We start from the raw sequence: 16,898 nt of genomic DNA, 5'->3' as shown, positions 1-16,898 counted from the left end.
TTTGGGTCCACTTGTCCCCTTAGAGGGAAGGGTCACTGCAAATCAATACAAAGTTGTTCTGAGTGATCACCTTTATCCTATGATGAAACATTTCTATCCTGATGGGAGTGGTCTCTTTCAGGATGACAAGGCCCCAATTCACAGGGCACGAGAGGTCACTGAATGGTTTGATGAGTATGAAAATTATGTAAATCATATGCTATGGCCTTCACAGTCACCAGATCTCAACCCAACTGAACACATATGGGAGATTTTGTGTTAGACAGCGCTCTCCACCACCATCATCAAAACACCAAATGAAAGAATATCTTTTTTTTAAAAATGGTATTCATCCCTCCAGAAGAGTTCAGAGACTGTAGAATCAATGCCAAGGCTGAAGAACACCATTTTTGAAAAAAGATATTCTCAGATGTTGAGCAGAAAAGGCAGTTTTTACACACAGTATCTGTATTGTTGGAGAAATCTCCTGTGTTAACATCATATGCCAACATAACATGTGATTATGCTTACAGCATAAAATAAATAAAATGATTTGGCATGTAGTCACCCTTTAACTGATATTTAACATTGACATCCAGGTTAACTGACTCCTTTGAGCATAATTGTATCTTATGTTGAAATTCTCACACTAAAGAAAGTGAGACGGTTGCAGTGCAAGAGAAAATTCTAAATTAAAAAAAACCTGTGTTGGTTGAAACTGGATCTTTACAGATTGCAGGGGCACAGTGCTGTAGGTAACTCTCCTCTTTAGTAGCCAGTAACTAAAGAACAGTGACACCTTTTCTCTCTGCTTGTTAACAGTCAACAACTTCAAGTGAGACCAACACAATAAATAGTTCAATTTGTGAGTGAAATGTCTGCAAGAGAGGGTCACTGAAAATAATTCATGTTTTAAACAGTTTGTTCAGGTAGTGTTTTGTGTAATGTACATTTTATCTGCTTGTGGTATCTTTGTTTTCCATTACATCAGAATACCTCTGTCCACAAGGACAAGGACTTACTCTTGTTAACAACGGACACATTCCTGGAAGTAATAAAGATGTGACATTTCCATATTCAAAAGCAGACATCAATGTAGCAACCAGAGAATATGTACAGGATTAACACTATCGTACAACAGTTTCTTTCAGCACAGAAGGGAGAGACATCAGAGCAGAGTGAATCTGAGAGCAGGAATCAGAAAAAGTAAGTTAAGACTCTGTATCATGTCAAATCTAAGTCTTCTTCTGAGTTTTGTCTTTTCAAGTGATTTGAACAACTTTTTCTTTCTTTTAAATCATGTGGTGTTCAGTATTTTACCTCAAGTAGACTCAAAGACAAAAACACCTGTTACTATATTGCAATCAAGTACAATCTCCCTTCAGTAAATATGTGAAGCTTACTGCATAATGTTAAGTTATGGTTGACATGGTGCCAGAGGGGTATTTTGAATTAAATGTAATATAACTCAATGTATTAATTGAATTTTTATTTTAAATGATGTCTTATGAAACTAATAAATAATAAAATAATAAAAACTAACATAGATCATTAAATGTGCCAATTATAATAATGTTATTTTCTTATTTTATCTTTAAGGTGGGAATTGAATTTTAAAAGGGAATTGTAAAATTTAAATTTAAAAGGTTTATAAATTTAAAATTTTGGTTCCTCAGATCATCAAGCATGTGTCTCCTAAATGTATCTAGAATTAAATCAGGTGAAGTTGCATTTAGTCACTATGGTGCTGTTCTCTGGAACAAACCTGATGCCTGAGATCTGCTACAACTGTCTCTTCTTTTAAAAGCAGTCTTAAAACATTGCTTTTTTCCTCAAGATTTTGGTAGTTCATGTGAGTGTGTGTGTGTGTGTGTGTGTGTGGTCTGCCATAAGCTACCCTTAGGGACAAATTTCAGACTTAGGATCAGTTAATTGGGATGGTTTGTCCAATTGGGGACAAAATTTGTGTCCCCAAAAGGAAAAAAAAGCAGATTTTTGGGTCTATGTAATGTCCCCCAAGTGACCATTTTATGTGTGTTCATTGTATGGGTGGCTGAAAGGTTATTTTATTTATATATGTGTTTTCTATCTCATCTGTTTATTGTTTTCTGTCATTTACTGTAAAGCATGTTGAGCTTACCAGTGTGTGAAATGTGCTTTATGAATACAATTGATTTGACTTGACTTTTCATTATTCCATTTACCAAAGTGCCTGCCGATCATATTCTGTCTCACAATTCATTTGTCTCCTGCTTTAACATTTACAGCTGGAGTATTCTCATCATTACCACTACCATCATCCTATTCATTACTAACATCCTTTATATTATATCTATATTTGTACATCAAATCTTAGACTTTGATGGGTTTCTGAATGTGAACAACTGTTGTATCTGATTTGATTATGATTTGCACATTTTCCACTGTATTCCTCTTTCTTATTAGACTTCTGCACAAGCCATGTGTGAGGGGAGCACTAAAGTTTATTTAGTCTGATCTTACAGTGTGTATTTATGCAAATGGAGACAAGCTGTTAAACTCACTGTGTTAAAATATCAGTTTCATCTAACAGGGCAAAGATGCAGTGGAGTCTGTTTCTGCTCATTCTGATGGGTAAGTGGATCATTGTAAAATGTAAACGTAAAACAGACAAAACAGACACTGTTACTGACCCTTCCCACCCTCACCCACACAAAGAAAACACACACACACACACACACACACACACACACACACACACACAGGAGTCCCACTCACAAGAAGAGACACTGCAAAAAGAGGTTTTTTAAGTAAAGACGCATTCTTTTGACAATTTTACAACCAATGCATGCAAAGTGTTGATGTAGTCCAAATAATGCTCCTTTCAAAGACTGTGTGTGATCTCATACTGTAGATACAACTCACTAGCTTGATTCATAAAACAGTTGGACTCCTCACTCTGCTTATCACATAAAATAACCAAGTTAGTGAGCTCAGTGTCATTAAATTAAAAGGATGGTGTAAATAATGAGTGTGACCTGGGATTTTGTTTAATTTATGAAATGCTTGAAATTCTTCAACTCCAAAATTACAGTATTTTCTCTGATTTTAGGTTCCTTTTTAACATGTCAACAAAATGAGTACCACTTTATTAAAGAGAAAAAGACCTGGGATGGTGCCCGGAAGTACTGCAGAGAGAAATATACAGACTTGGTCACATGGACAGACATGAAATCACTCTGTAACACTATGAAGAATCTACAGGCAGTCTGGATTAGGCTGCACAACCTAGGAAAAACCAAGCAGCACTTGCCTCAGTCAGGGGTGGAGAACAAAGCAGCTGAGGCATATTTTGACATTGGGAGACATCAGCCAGTCAACAGGCAATGTGTAATGGTCAATGATGAATGCAGACGGAGTCGGGAAAATTGTGATGAAAAAAAATCCTTCTTCTGCTTTGACGGTGGGTTTTCATAGTTTGCTCCATGGGAAAAGCACTAAAAACAGTCTGAAGAACAAGCTGAATTTATTGATTTATTCATTCATTTTACATCTAGATTCTGTAGCCTATGCATTCTTACCTCACAGCTACATGTACATAAACTAAATCTGTTTTTTTCTCACAGTGATTAGTTTCTTAAATTGTGCAGCTTTCATTTTGTCAAGTCTTGTTTACATCAGAGAACTTGTGTTTATCAGAGATGCTGCTATCTCTAAAATCATTTACAAACTGCATCTTTTTAGGATTAAAATGGTCAAATTTAAAGATATTTAACTTTGACACCAAACATAATATCAGTGACTACAACCTACTTCTTTAATATTAGCTTTTGAAAATCCTTATTGGAGCCCAGAGTCCTCAACAGTGAACCAAACAAAGCTACTAGTATGATCCTGTGTTTGTTTCAATGTCTTCCATGACAGATGAAGTGATCCTGATCAGAGAAAACAAGACCTGGGAGGAGGCCTTGTATTACTGCAGAGAGAAATACCGTGACCTGGTCTCCATCACTAACCTTCACCAGCAGAGTTGGGTCAAAAAGAAAGCCAAGATCGCTGACAGTCCCTTCGTCTGGCTGGGACTACGCTACACCTGCACTCTGGATTTCTGGTTCTGGGTCAGTGATGAGGTCGTCTCCCATGAGAACTGGGACTCAGATGGACAGAAGGATGAGTGTGACATGTCTGGAGCCATGAAGAGAGAAGGACATAAGTGGTTCAGTCGGCATGATAATGAGAAGTATAATTTCATCTGTGCTCTTTAGTAAGTTGTGAATGTATAAAATTACAAATTAGATGTTGCACTGAATGACTACTAAGAATGTTCACATTTCAGTAGCTGCCTGGACAATTATTATTAATATGAATATATATTTTTCTGTCTCCTTGCCCTGATTCAGGAGCATCTGAACTCTCTTTGTCATGCTGGATGACATATCACTACTTTGTTTATCCATGATGATTTTGTTACATTTTTCTTTTAAAGTGTGGGCTTTTTATTCATCTTTTGAGGCTATATTTTCCATCCCACCAGGGTGGTAGTATGTATACAACAGGAAATAGAAAAAAATATATACCAGTCCATACTGGTGTGCTGTAGTAAATATCTCATATACTCACTCTGGAATATTTTAACTTAATTTTTAACGTTTTGGTTAAGATCTGGTGATGGTGACAAAATGTAAAATCATATTTCTTTGAGTTTTATGTAAACAGACAATTGATCTTTTGATGCTATAAATAAATAAACAATAAACTATGGAGTGTTTTTTTATGTTCAACCAGTGATGCCTGATTTTAGAATGAAAATGCAGACCATAATGTACAGCGTGAAAGCACTTGTTAAAGAAAACCATCACAATAGAACTTAGCAAAGAGTAACATTAATGACTGCAAAACAAAAAAAAACAATCCCAAATCTGAAGTTGATTTACATATAATTCAGTTGTTTTTAAATCTTTCTGGGTGTCATTCTTAAATGACAGTCAATTAAAAAAAGTGGTGGAAGACCTACACAGATCCTTTATTTAAATAAAAGCACCAGTACCAAATAAAGTTCAATAGCTCCAGGTAGTAAGATGATTAACTAGCATAAGAAATAAGAACAAAGTTCTGCTATGTCTGTTAATCTGTTTGGACTTTCTACTAATTGTTACTGTTTCTGTGAAATATTGGAAAATTACACCTCTATTGGCCTCAAATAATTATTTAAATCTTTGAAGTTTAGAACAGCTAACTACACCTGAAATGTGACAAGGGCCCCAACAAGATGCTGTTTTTAAGCCGTAAATGTTGGAAACTTGTTTAATCTGTAACAATGTATTGTGTTTTATAAGCTTATCATACAGCATGTTTTTTTAATGTAAAAGTTTTATATGCAAAGTAGCCTAACAGCTGTCACATAAATGTGGTAGGTAAGAGTACAATATTTCTCTCTGCAGTGTAGTGAAGTACAAGTAGGCTATAGGAATGCTCAAGGAAGTAGGAAATCATGTTTTTGTTGTTGTCGTCCTTTTAGTTACTGTAAGTTAGGTTTGTTTTTGTTGATCACACCTTGGGCTATTTATTAAATTTGATAGAGGGCGCACCAAGGCACAACATCAGCAACCACCATCAGCAGGTGCCAGCAGCGCTTCACTCTAACATGTTCAGACTCGTATTTGTTTATTAAATCTGTCAAGGGTTTACACAATGGATGATCCTTATGTAACCTGATGAGGGTTTGTCTAAAAACTCAAGTTAGACTATGTTAAAAATCCGACAACGCCACCCTGGGAATACATCAAATGAATTCCTACTTCGATCACACAGGTAAGTTTCACAAAAAGAATTAACAGAGACGTGGCTTTTAAGGTATTAAAAAAGAGTTGTTGTTTTTAAATCTTCTTCAATGATGCAGCATATAGTAAATGGCAGTAAAAATAGAGGATGTAAAAAAAAAACCCATCAAACTGAAGAACATTGGTAAGTGTCTGTGCTTCAGTGATCCTAAAATAAAAAAAAAAAAAAAAAAAAAAACATACTAAAAGAGATAAATAAAAATAAAAAAAAAATACATAAAATAGGGAGATGGAGGAATTGACTAAAAAGCGAAACGTACAAAGGTGTTACAGTTTAGGTTGGCGTTAACACTAAAAACAAATCACAAAATATATAAGAACACAGGAAGTATAAATAAATAAAAGCACAACGCCACCTTTTAAATGTTAGCACCACCTCTGTATGAATCAGCTAGTTAAAAAAACAATAAATAAGTTACACCAAGTAAACTCCACAACCACCACAAAATGTAAAACAAATTAGAAATATCCTAAAAAAATAAATAAAAAAAAAAACGTAAATACACTAAGATCACTGGATAAAACCTAGCACTTAAAACTCAATAAAAGACATTAAAAATCAAGTGAGTGTCAGGTATAACAAAGCAGCAGTAGCAGTCACAGCTGCAGAGACAAAAAAGCAGAGGTTAGTCCAATCTTCTTTTTTCTTTTTTTTTTTTTTTTTTTACATTTACTGATACACCCAATGATAAAATAAGGTTACCTTGGCTGTATAACTCCAATCAATACAATCAGGCTGTGGGGGATACAAAGTGTGAGAGTATGGCACCAAACAGAGCAGCAGCAGCAAGAGGAAGACAGTGGATAACAGTGCTACTCCCTGTGTTTATGTGCCACTGACTGGGGAAACTTGGTTCAGGTGTGTGGGACAGGAAGGGACTGGGATACTACAGCTATGTAGCGACCCCAAATGGTGGGGAAAACTCAACCTGTCGGTTACACTTACAAGTATCATATTGTCTTCAAGGGTCCCTGTCTGGATGAAAAGGAGGAGAATATAAAACTATTTCTACATTCACCGCAAATCAGCAGTAGCCTTACAATGGTAGTTACAGTTACATGAGCAGTTACAATGTAGAAGTCTCAACCCTCAATCATCAAAACTGATGTATACTGTATCTTTCCAACAGCAGAGTCAGTGGTCCATTCTTGCTTCAAGCCTGCCATCAAGTGGTGAAGAATATGAACTACAACTTAATACTTACCTCCTTTGTTACCTAAAGCAAAGTATCAAGGCTGGGAAGGAACTTGAGGGAAAACTTGCCTCTGTGGCCTGCTCTGCTCAGTTTTACCCAGAAAAGAGGAGGGTTTTAGTCAGGAATTTAGCTCAGCCTGGTGCTCCAGATAGAGCTCTGAATTTAGCAGAAATGATGGAGTTCAAGTCCATAGCCATGCCCTGTATCAGCTCAGGTGTGTCCTGTCAGAGTGTGCTCAGAGGCTATTGTAACAGCTGTTGAGAAGTTTGGTAGTCAGGGAGGGTGAAGTCTGAGCAGAATCATCCTGACTGATAACAGAGGAGAGGTGGTGAGAGCCATGCAAGAAGCATGTGACAAGCCTCTCCAAGCAATAAGTACAGGAAACAATACACCAGGATATTTTGGGTTCCCGATGGATGCTGCTGCCCAAGACACAGGAAATGGAGCCACTGCTGAAGCTCCTGGAGGTAGTGTCCATGTACAGATCATTCAAGTAACCATGGAGACCCAGCAGGTGAGAGGTATTTCTACTTGAATCGGGATGTTTCAGATGCTAAATTGCCAAAGCTGCTGGGCACTGTTGGAAATGCTTTGTCCAACGTAGTTTGACCTCAGCTGACTACAAAGTTTCATATGGAAACAGGAGGAGCAACGCCTGCCTGGTGAGTCCAGAGGCCTGTACTACAAAGCAGAATTTGGGGTTAGTGAGCTAATCTCAGGTTTAACCCTGCGTTTTCAGTCTTACGACGGTGGTTCACTTCTTACTAGGGTACATCACCATGGTAACTTATGCTGAATAGCTAACCTGCTCCAGAACAGGTTCATTTCAGAGGATCGGATCACAACCTGTCAACACCACGACCACTGACCAATCAAATCACTTGAAAAAAGGAGTCATCATTCCTACAAGATCCCGACATGGACAAAAGTTACAATAAAGTGACAAGTAAAAAGAGCAGTATATATTTTTATAGGTCAGTGGAAACATTTTATTGTTCTAGGTTTTCTATTTCCACTTGGTTGGTTTAAAAACAGAGCTTCTAAGAAATGGAGAAATCGTTTTTATGACACTAAATGCATAACAATGATTTTAGCTGCATTTTAATTGTTTAAGTTTATTTTATCCTCGGAGTGACAGCTGATTCCATCACTGAATCTCACAATAACATGAGACAACTGTGTGATGACAACTGGAAATAAAAATGAGATATTGTTTTTTATTAAAAAAAAAAAAAAAATCCACACACTATTAATTGTAATATAATAACCCATGATTATTAATGCAACATTTCATTCAGATAGACCTCATCACTCACTTTTCCCCTCTTTGCTTCGGGAGAAGAAACAGTCTGACATTACTTTTAAGTTTCTTTTTTTGACATATTCAAAATGGTTTCTTCATCATCCAACTAAATAGCAAAAATACACACTCTATATATAAGTCATATACAATAATTCCTACATTTTAAGCCTTAGCCTACTTTTAATATTCAGAAATTATATCTAGTGTTTCTACATTTTCTTATTCTGTTGTAATTGATTGATTGTTTTCTGATCTCAGATTGAGTGTGTGAGAAACATCTACCTGTGGCATGCCTATATTGTGTGTAGGCAGCGTATACACACCAAGAACGGTGCAGCTCACCTTGGGGAGAAGTTTCTCTACCATGGATCATCAGCAGAGTCATGCAAGTGCATTGAAAGGGACAGATTTGACAGGAGCTTCGCAGGAACACATGGTAAGGTATGGTGTCATGTTATACTTACTGTAAGCCCCTGAAAAGTTAGTTTCAAAGCTTAAGTATTTGTATATAACTGTATAAAGTTGGGAATAAAACATTGTTAGGTATTATTTAGTACGAGTTCAGTCAAAAACCTTTCTAATCTACTTCATCAAGACTCTGTGAGTGTGGTTTTATCAAATACAATTGATCAGTGGCGTGGCAACGTAAGCCAACAACCCACAACTATCATCACGTTTTGATTCAAATGTTGCTAAATCCTGGTTGGTGCATTAGTGCAGTCCCACCTACAGGTACTGCAAACCTGTGAGAAGACAAAAACACAAATATGTAACTTTATTATGTGAAGTAACCAAAACATTTCAAAATTTTGGAGAAAATTGTGTTGTAGAATCCCGTCATTCTGAGTCAGGCATAAGGCCATGATACAGCAACGTATATATATGTTTCTATCTTATATATATTTTGGGGCATTTTATCCCTTTAATGGACAGCAACAGTTTTCCTGTCAGTCCTACAGTTAGAAATCTATGTATTTAGCAGAGTGATTTCAGTATAGTTTCAATATTTTGATTCTCACAGATTTTAATATACAACACGTCTTATGTCTAGGGGTTTTCTTTTTTTTTTTGGCATTATTCATTCAGTTATCTTATTTTGATTTGTGTGTACAAAACCACCTTTTGCATTGCCTATCTATATGTAACAATATTTATCTATGATCCCTTTTAAATAATAAGAAATAAATAAAAAAGTGGGTTTTATGTGATAAGTAAATCATATCTTTGAGTCTACAATGATGATTATGTGACAGAGGAATCCAAAGTGTCTGTGTTTTAGTAACAGTGGCATTAATTTACATAATATTTGTATATAATATAAAATAAAAACACATTACACAACAATCATTGTCACATTATGAGCATAATTGATACACCTTTATTGACAATTTTAATAGCAGCAAACCTTTCTTAACAACGCAAATGAGATTATGATTTATGTGGTACATGATGATTTAGGGGTATCAGAAAATGGTTTCAATCATATGACTAATAAATGAAATATCAGCACTCATGGTGCATAATCAAACTATGCTGGATTATTCAAAATGGGCAAAGTCTAAACTTCATTCATTTGGTTGTGAGAAGTGCAAAATAGACACTTATTTCAATGACATATCTACCATTCATAAAAGAAACAACAATACATATTCAAATTTTTAATGTTTTTAAAAGGTAACTGTTAAATCAATTAAATTATACAAACATATAAGTCTTATTATTGCTTCAAATGTGCTCCAGTATAAATCTCTGAAAAAAGAGCTGCATTCCCATTTTGAACTAAGACAGAACATAAAGTTTACAGTTGCAGATGGTCACATCACATTTTATAATCTTTCAATCATTATTAAAAGTTTGATCTATTTGAAATCATAATATTTTTGCGGGCTCCACATGGGAAAAAGCAAAAATCCACTGAATGTTGAATATTTATGTACATTATCAGCAATGTTCGCACCCTTCCAAAGACGAACATTGACCTTGTCCCCAGCTTGTAGCTGCAGTACAGCGCTGTTAGATTCAGAGTTAGAGTGTGATCCAGTTTTACCATACCATGACACCACTTTATATCCATTTCGATACAAACTGCCACCAGAAGTTCCATCCCACCAGAGAGAAGTGAAGCTGAAATAATAGACTCCTTGCACTGGTGCAGTGAAATAACCTGTGTCAAACAACAACAATGTAGTATAATTATAATAAAAATGTACACATTTTCAAATTATCTATATACCAAGAGTTATTTGGCAGTGTTTTGGAGAACAATTTGAAAACCATATACTGTATATTTCAAAGAGGATTATTGAATTGAACTACAACAGAAGAAGAGGGCGGGAACAGAGAGAAATACTTTTATTATACCAGCAGTTCTCTTTAGATCAACAGACCAAAAGACACTTTCATAGGTGGTTTGTTCATAGGAAGGAGACAAAGTAGAAGAGGGTAACATTGGATTGATTCAGCACACTGAATACTGACCTGTGATTGCGCTGTAGGAGTTCCCAATGTTTGACACAACATTGTGGTACATCAAAGAGTAAAGATTACTTGCAGGACCAATGGTACCATCAGAAATTGGGTTGGTAGCAGAAAATGCCACCTGAGGCTGTCCTGGGAGATATAATTATACATATCAGTATTATGAACTTTTCAGTTTCAAAATGTAACACAACTGCACATCAGACTGTCATGATCAAAATAAAGCTGGTTAAAATGAAACAAATCAGTATCTAAACTGTTACCCATATTAAACTGTATCTATGCTGCCCAGGCTGCAGTGCACAATCATATCTTACAGGCAGACCTGCTCTTGTCTCAAAAATAATTTTGCTCATTGAGATTTTGTTGTTAGGACAAATAAAACTGTACTACAATCATTGTTTATTTTTCATTGTATATTTTATTACCTCGAACCATTGTCCTCAGTTCAGTCACATTGCCAGTAAATGCAGCCAGCTGCTTCTCACTGGCCTCAAGCTTTCTGTTTGTTTCCTCCAAGGCTCTCACAGTGGCATCCAGCCGCTCTCTCATAGTCGCCAGCTCCTTCCACAACATATAGATTGGTGGCTCACAGCCTGCCTGGGTCGTTGGGGTGTCTGTTGTTGAAATAACTAATGTTTCTTGCCTTTGCTTAAAATTCTGGGTATCATTTTTCTCTGCCAGGCCTTCTTCTGTCTGCTCAGTGAGTGTCTCACTCTTGATGCCTTCAGCCTGATAGTCAGATAGACCAACAAGCAAGCACACAAGTATGATCACTGATATTTTTGCCATTCTCCAGTTTAAAGGTATTTGGATTTGGATTTAATATACAAGTGCTTGACTGTGAGACGAAACACATTTATAAGCATGTCCGGGTTAATTATTATCATTTACGGTTTTATCTTTTCCAGAAATAGTTAGTGCAATAGAGTTCAATACACTGAGAGAATACAACATTGAACTCAAAACATTTTAGCCTTTAAAATGTTTGTCATAAAATACTTTATAACAACTCATAAACTGGTAGATAAAAAGTAGAGGTGGGTCATGCAACAGATGTTGTTCAAACTGGATCATTTCCATAATCTTGTATTGCATATTAACTGGATTTTTTGTTCACTCATTTATAATGTGTGGCAGTTATATTTGTCTATTTATGTTTTATATTTTTAATTGTAAAATTATTTATTTTCTATACTATTTAGGACTACTTAATTGTGTGTATATTTTGACTGTTATGCACCACAACGCCAAGGCAAATTCCTTTGTATGTGCAAACCTGCTTGGCAGTAAACCTGGTTCTGATGTTTGTATTTATTGTTGTAACAATGTTTATGCTGCTTTCTTGGCCAATTCATTCTTTAATCTCAGGTTTTAAACTCAATTAGACTTTTTTACTTGCTAAAGGATGACATTTCTGTGGATGTTCTGATTCCTTAAAAACATTTAAATCATTAATAACCTTTAATTGTGGTTTAAAGGGGACATATTATGCACATTTCCAGATATATATTTTCAATCTGGGGTTAACTGGAATATCTTGATGATGATTTAGAGTTCAAAAAGCTCCTTATTTATCTGCAGAGGCTACACCAACAAACCATAAAACAAACTATAGTAGTAGGATTTCACTACTTTTTCTCATTCTTTACTCAAAATGTCAACTTCTCAAATACATCTGTACATGTTCAAGCCGAAATCCAAAATATGAGAGTGGACAATGCAAACAACACAAGGAAAAACCCTAGTAACCAAGGATATGTAACAGAACAGACAGCTGTTCATGGGCATGCTTGACGAGCCAACGTCAGCTTTTCAGCAAAGTAGAAAAAAACCTTGAAAACAAAGTGTTCAGTGCAAGTTCACTTGCAGTGAGCATTTCTATACGTTAACCTCAAGTTTTGGAACTTTGGCCATATTTAACATAGATATCCTTTGAGTCAAAATTGTTGTTTTCTTCTTGTGATGAGCTTCACTATACAGAGTTTGACACTAGAAGGCTGTTTTCACATTCATCTGCTGAAGGGAGAAAATGTCTCTGTTCTCACCCTAAATCTGAGTTTAACATGTGTCTCTATATGCATGAGTAGATGTAATCATAAGAATTTTTAACTATCTTATTAGGAAAATCATATCAGAAACACATTATTAGTCCAAGTAGATTATTTCTTTAGAGTGTGTCTTAACATTTATTTATTTGACAACTAAAGTAAAACTATCTTGTGACCTGACATAATTACAGTAGATGTGATCAGAGAGCAGAGATAGTCAGGCAGTTTTCCATTAATGTCTTACAGATAAATATTGTACAGTGCAACTTCTGTCTGTTGGCTAATGAGGACCATGGCACGTTTTCAGACAAGATACAATGGTGAGTGAAGAATTTATTGCCTCTGATAAAGGCAGCACAGTGCACTGTGACCCTGACTTCTGAAGAGGCTTTAAGGTGGAGGAGGAGGCATGCATATATTTGATGTCACCCTCAAATGTCAGCTACCACTACCACTAACAGAAATTGCACTGTACAATATTTATCTGTAAGACACTAATGGAAAACTGCCTAACTATCTGTGGGAAAATAATGATAATGATGTGGTTTTTCCAGTTCAATTAGATAGTTAAAAATTCTTATGACTACATCTACTCCTGCATATACAGACATGTGTTAAACTGTGCCTGATTCTGACATAGTGGTAGCTGACATTTGAGGGTGACATCAAATATATGCATGTCTCTTCCTCCACCTTAAAGCCTCTTCAGAAGTCAGGGTCACAGTGCACTGTGCTGCCTTTATCAGAGGCAATAAATTCTTCACTCACCATTGTATCTTGTCTGAAAACGTACCATGGTCCTCATTAGCCAACAGACAGAAGTTGTACTGTATAATATTTATGAGATCTGGAAATGTGCATAATATGTCCCCTTTAAACCACAGTTAAAGGTTATTAATAATTGAAAGGTTCTGAGGGAATCTATGGAAAATAATTTACCTTGTGTAAATAGTCATGCCAGTGTCAGCAGAAAGACAGTACACAGGATGGTTAACTTGCAAGGGAGCCGAGGCCAGGTGAGCACTCATGGCTAGCGCTTGTGATGTTTGTTTGATTTTGATTAAAGGCTGCAGGCCCATTTTATTTTTAAGTGAAGAGAAGTTCCAGGAACCATTATCTCTATACCAAATTATAATTGAACCATGGCCAAAATGTAAAGATCACTGATGATGTCATTATGGGATGAGTTTTACTGGAAATTATGTTATCAGAGGAGGAGTTATCAAAGAAACCATAGCAACAATGGTAGACAGTTATTAATATGAATTAAAGAGGGTGAAAACCTTGAAAATAGGCTCCACAACAGGAGTTATGAAGGGTTCATAAGATGATGTTTATGCTTTTTAGGTAGGTTTTTCTATCATGGAGTTTACTCTACACTTGATGCACAGTAAACCTATTCACATTGATCTCTGCCAATTTAAAGTGTGTTTTTTTTTTTAGTCTGAATATGTCTGAGTTTTTTTGAGTTTTAAAAATTTTGTGGGAGACCTGAAGATTTACTGGCTCATCTGAAGATTTTCCACCACAAATCCCATCAAAATTGTGTTAACCTTCCCTTCCTGTTAGCTTCTGAGTTAGACACTCTGATCAGCTGCTCTCACAGTAGCAGTGGGAGTTCCATTCAGCTGGGATTGTGTTTTTGAGATCACCTGCACGGACCTCCAGCTTCAGTTCCAGAGAGGCAGCTGGATGCTCACTTATATACTGTATGGGACACATGTATTCGGCAGGCACGTCCTGATTGGCCGGCTACATACATGCAAATTTCAGTGGGCTAATACATGCATGTGATTGGAGAGAGTTATTACCCATAGAGTCCAGTAGAGGGCTCTGCCTGTGTTTATAGAACTAAGGTTACAATATTGTAACCTTCATTACTTCTATACTAAGGATGACATGATGAAATTCACCTACAGGTAAAAAGAGACAGAATCAGTCCACAAATATTCTCTTCTCACTTTCATTAACCCAGATTGTCACACAGATGCACAACTGTGGTCTAACCTTTAAATTTATCACATCTTTACATTTATTGCTCACATGCTAGTTATGACCCTGTGCAGGACAGTTGGAAGAGGCTGGCTGACTTGCAGGAGTTTAGAAGTAACTTCTCAGTGGTGGTATATGAGGAGCACCTTTATTTCATTGGTCAACACTAATGTAGACTAATGTAGGAGATGTACAACACTGACACTGACTCCCAGAGGTAACATTAATGCTTGAAACAGACTACCTGACATACCATCAACTTTTCAAAGCAGAAGTAAACCCAAATCTCTGCACCTCCAGTACTGGCATATTTTGACTTTGGCACAGGTTCACCCATCTAAGTTGTGATACATCTTTTAAGTAAAGACGATTGCATTTTAAGACAATTTTACTACCAATACATGCATTGTGCCAAAGGACGTTCTCTAATCTTTATTGATTTTCTTTCTAAGATTGTGTGTGATCTCATAGCTACAACTCACTAGTTTGATTCTTAAAACAGTTGGACTGCTCACTCTGCTTATCACATAAAATAACCAAGTGAGCTCAGTCCCATTAAATTAAAAGCATGGCGTAAGTAGTGGGTGTGACCTGGGATTTTGTTTTATTTATGAAATGCTTGCTATTCTTTAACTCCAACAATGCAGTGTTTTCTCTGGTTTTAGGTTCTTCCTTCTTAACATGTCAACAATATTGGACTGGATTGGACTGTACAACATGCCAGGAACAGAAAACATCAAATGGCAGTGGTCTCTGCCAGGGGTGGAGTATGATGCAGCTGAGGCAAAATGGTCAGGTGTTAGTAATAATGAGAGCTGTATGCGTGTGATGAGGTATATGTACTGCAAATGGGATATGCCTTGTACATGAATACATAGATTTATCTGCTATGATGGTGAGAATAGTTTTGAGCCTATTTTGTTGGATTTGTTTGGTTTCAATCACACTATATATGGATGTATCTCTTTGGATGAAAATGATTTAAAACTACATGACTGCCTGTGTTTCAAAAATCATTCTCAAGCCGCATTTATGTGACTTTTTTTTAAAAAATTTTTATGAAGAACGTAAGATTAATTGGTTTGGTGAGATACTTCCACTTCTGTATTTTAATCAATTTCCAGCACATCTAAAGCTCACAAATTAACATGTTATATGTCGTCAAAACTGAAGTGCAAAAACAACAATTTGCTCTTTTACTAGGGGTTATGTATAGGACTCTTTCTTGACTGGGAGCAGTTGCCAGGCAAGAAACACTTGTTAAAGAAAACCATCACAACAGGATTTAGCAAAGAGTAACATTAATTCATTAGTAAAATTATTAACAAAATGTACTTAAATTATCAAAAGTAAAAGCATGTTCTACAGAAAAATGGCCCTGACTGTTACTGATACAATATATTATTACATTTATATATGACATTATTGGGTTGTTTATTTTTATTTGTTTTTACTGTTGTAACTAGTTGAAGTGGAGCTATTTTTTATGTCTATATGTATATTTTAATTCAATGGCTCCAGGTAGTGAGATGATTAACTAGCATAAGAAATAAGAATGACAAAGTTCTGCTATGTCTGTTCACCTTTTTGGACTTTCTACTAATTGCTACTGTTTCTGTGAAATAGCGTATTGGAAAATTACACCTCTATTGGCCCCAAGTAATTATTTAAATCTTTGAAGTTTAGAACAGCTAACCAAACTTGAAATGTGACAAGGGCCCCAACAAGATACAGGATGCTGTTTTTTTTAACCAAAAACGTTGGAAACAAGTTGTGTAATCTTTAACAATGTATTATGTTTTATAAGCTTATCATACTGTATGTTTTTATGTAAAAGCTTTATATACAAAGTAGCCTAACAGCTGTCAGGTAAATGTGGTGGGTACAATATTTACCTCTGCAACGTAGTGAAGTAGGTAGCCTAGAAAGTAGCAGAAATGGAAATACTCAAGGAAGTAGGAAGTCATGTTTTGTTTGTTGTTGTTGTTGTTGTTGTTGTTGTTGTTGTTGTTGTTGTTGATCTTCTTCTTCTTCTTCTTCTTCTTCTTTTAGTTACTGTAAGTTACGTTTGTTTGCGTCA

General features: G+C 35.9%; 1 long non-coding RNA gene across 1 annotated transcript; it reads right to left on the bottom strand.

Moving 5' to 3' along the window:
* Positions 1-9,703: 9,703 nt before the first annotated feature.
* Positions 9,704-16,829, bottom strand: LOC122973874. The gene is made up of 3 exons (XR_006400150.1): positions 16,714-16,829; positions 10,776-10,907; positions 9,704-10,461 (listed from the first exon to the last, which is right to left on the bottom strand). It is a non-coding gene; the product is annotated as an uncharacterized LOC122973874 (long non-coding RNA).
* Positions 16,830-16,898: the final 69 nt, after the last annotated feature.

The sequence above is a fragment of the Thunnus albacares genome, chromosome 22 (assembly GCF_914725855.1).
Source record: "Thunnus albacares chromosome 22, fThuAlb1.1, whole genome shotgun sequence".
NCBI lineage: Eukaryota > Metazoa > Chordata > Actinopteri > Scombriformes > Scombridae > Thunnus > Thunnus albacares.
Note: the sequence above shows the minus strand (reverse complement) of the source record. Positions and strands in the feature narration are given on the sequence as shown.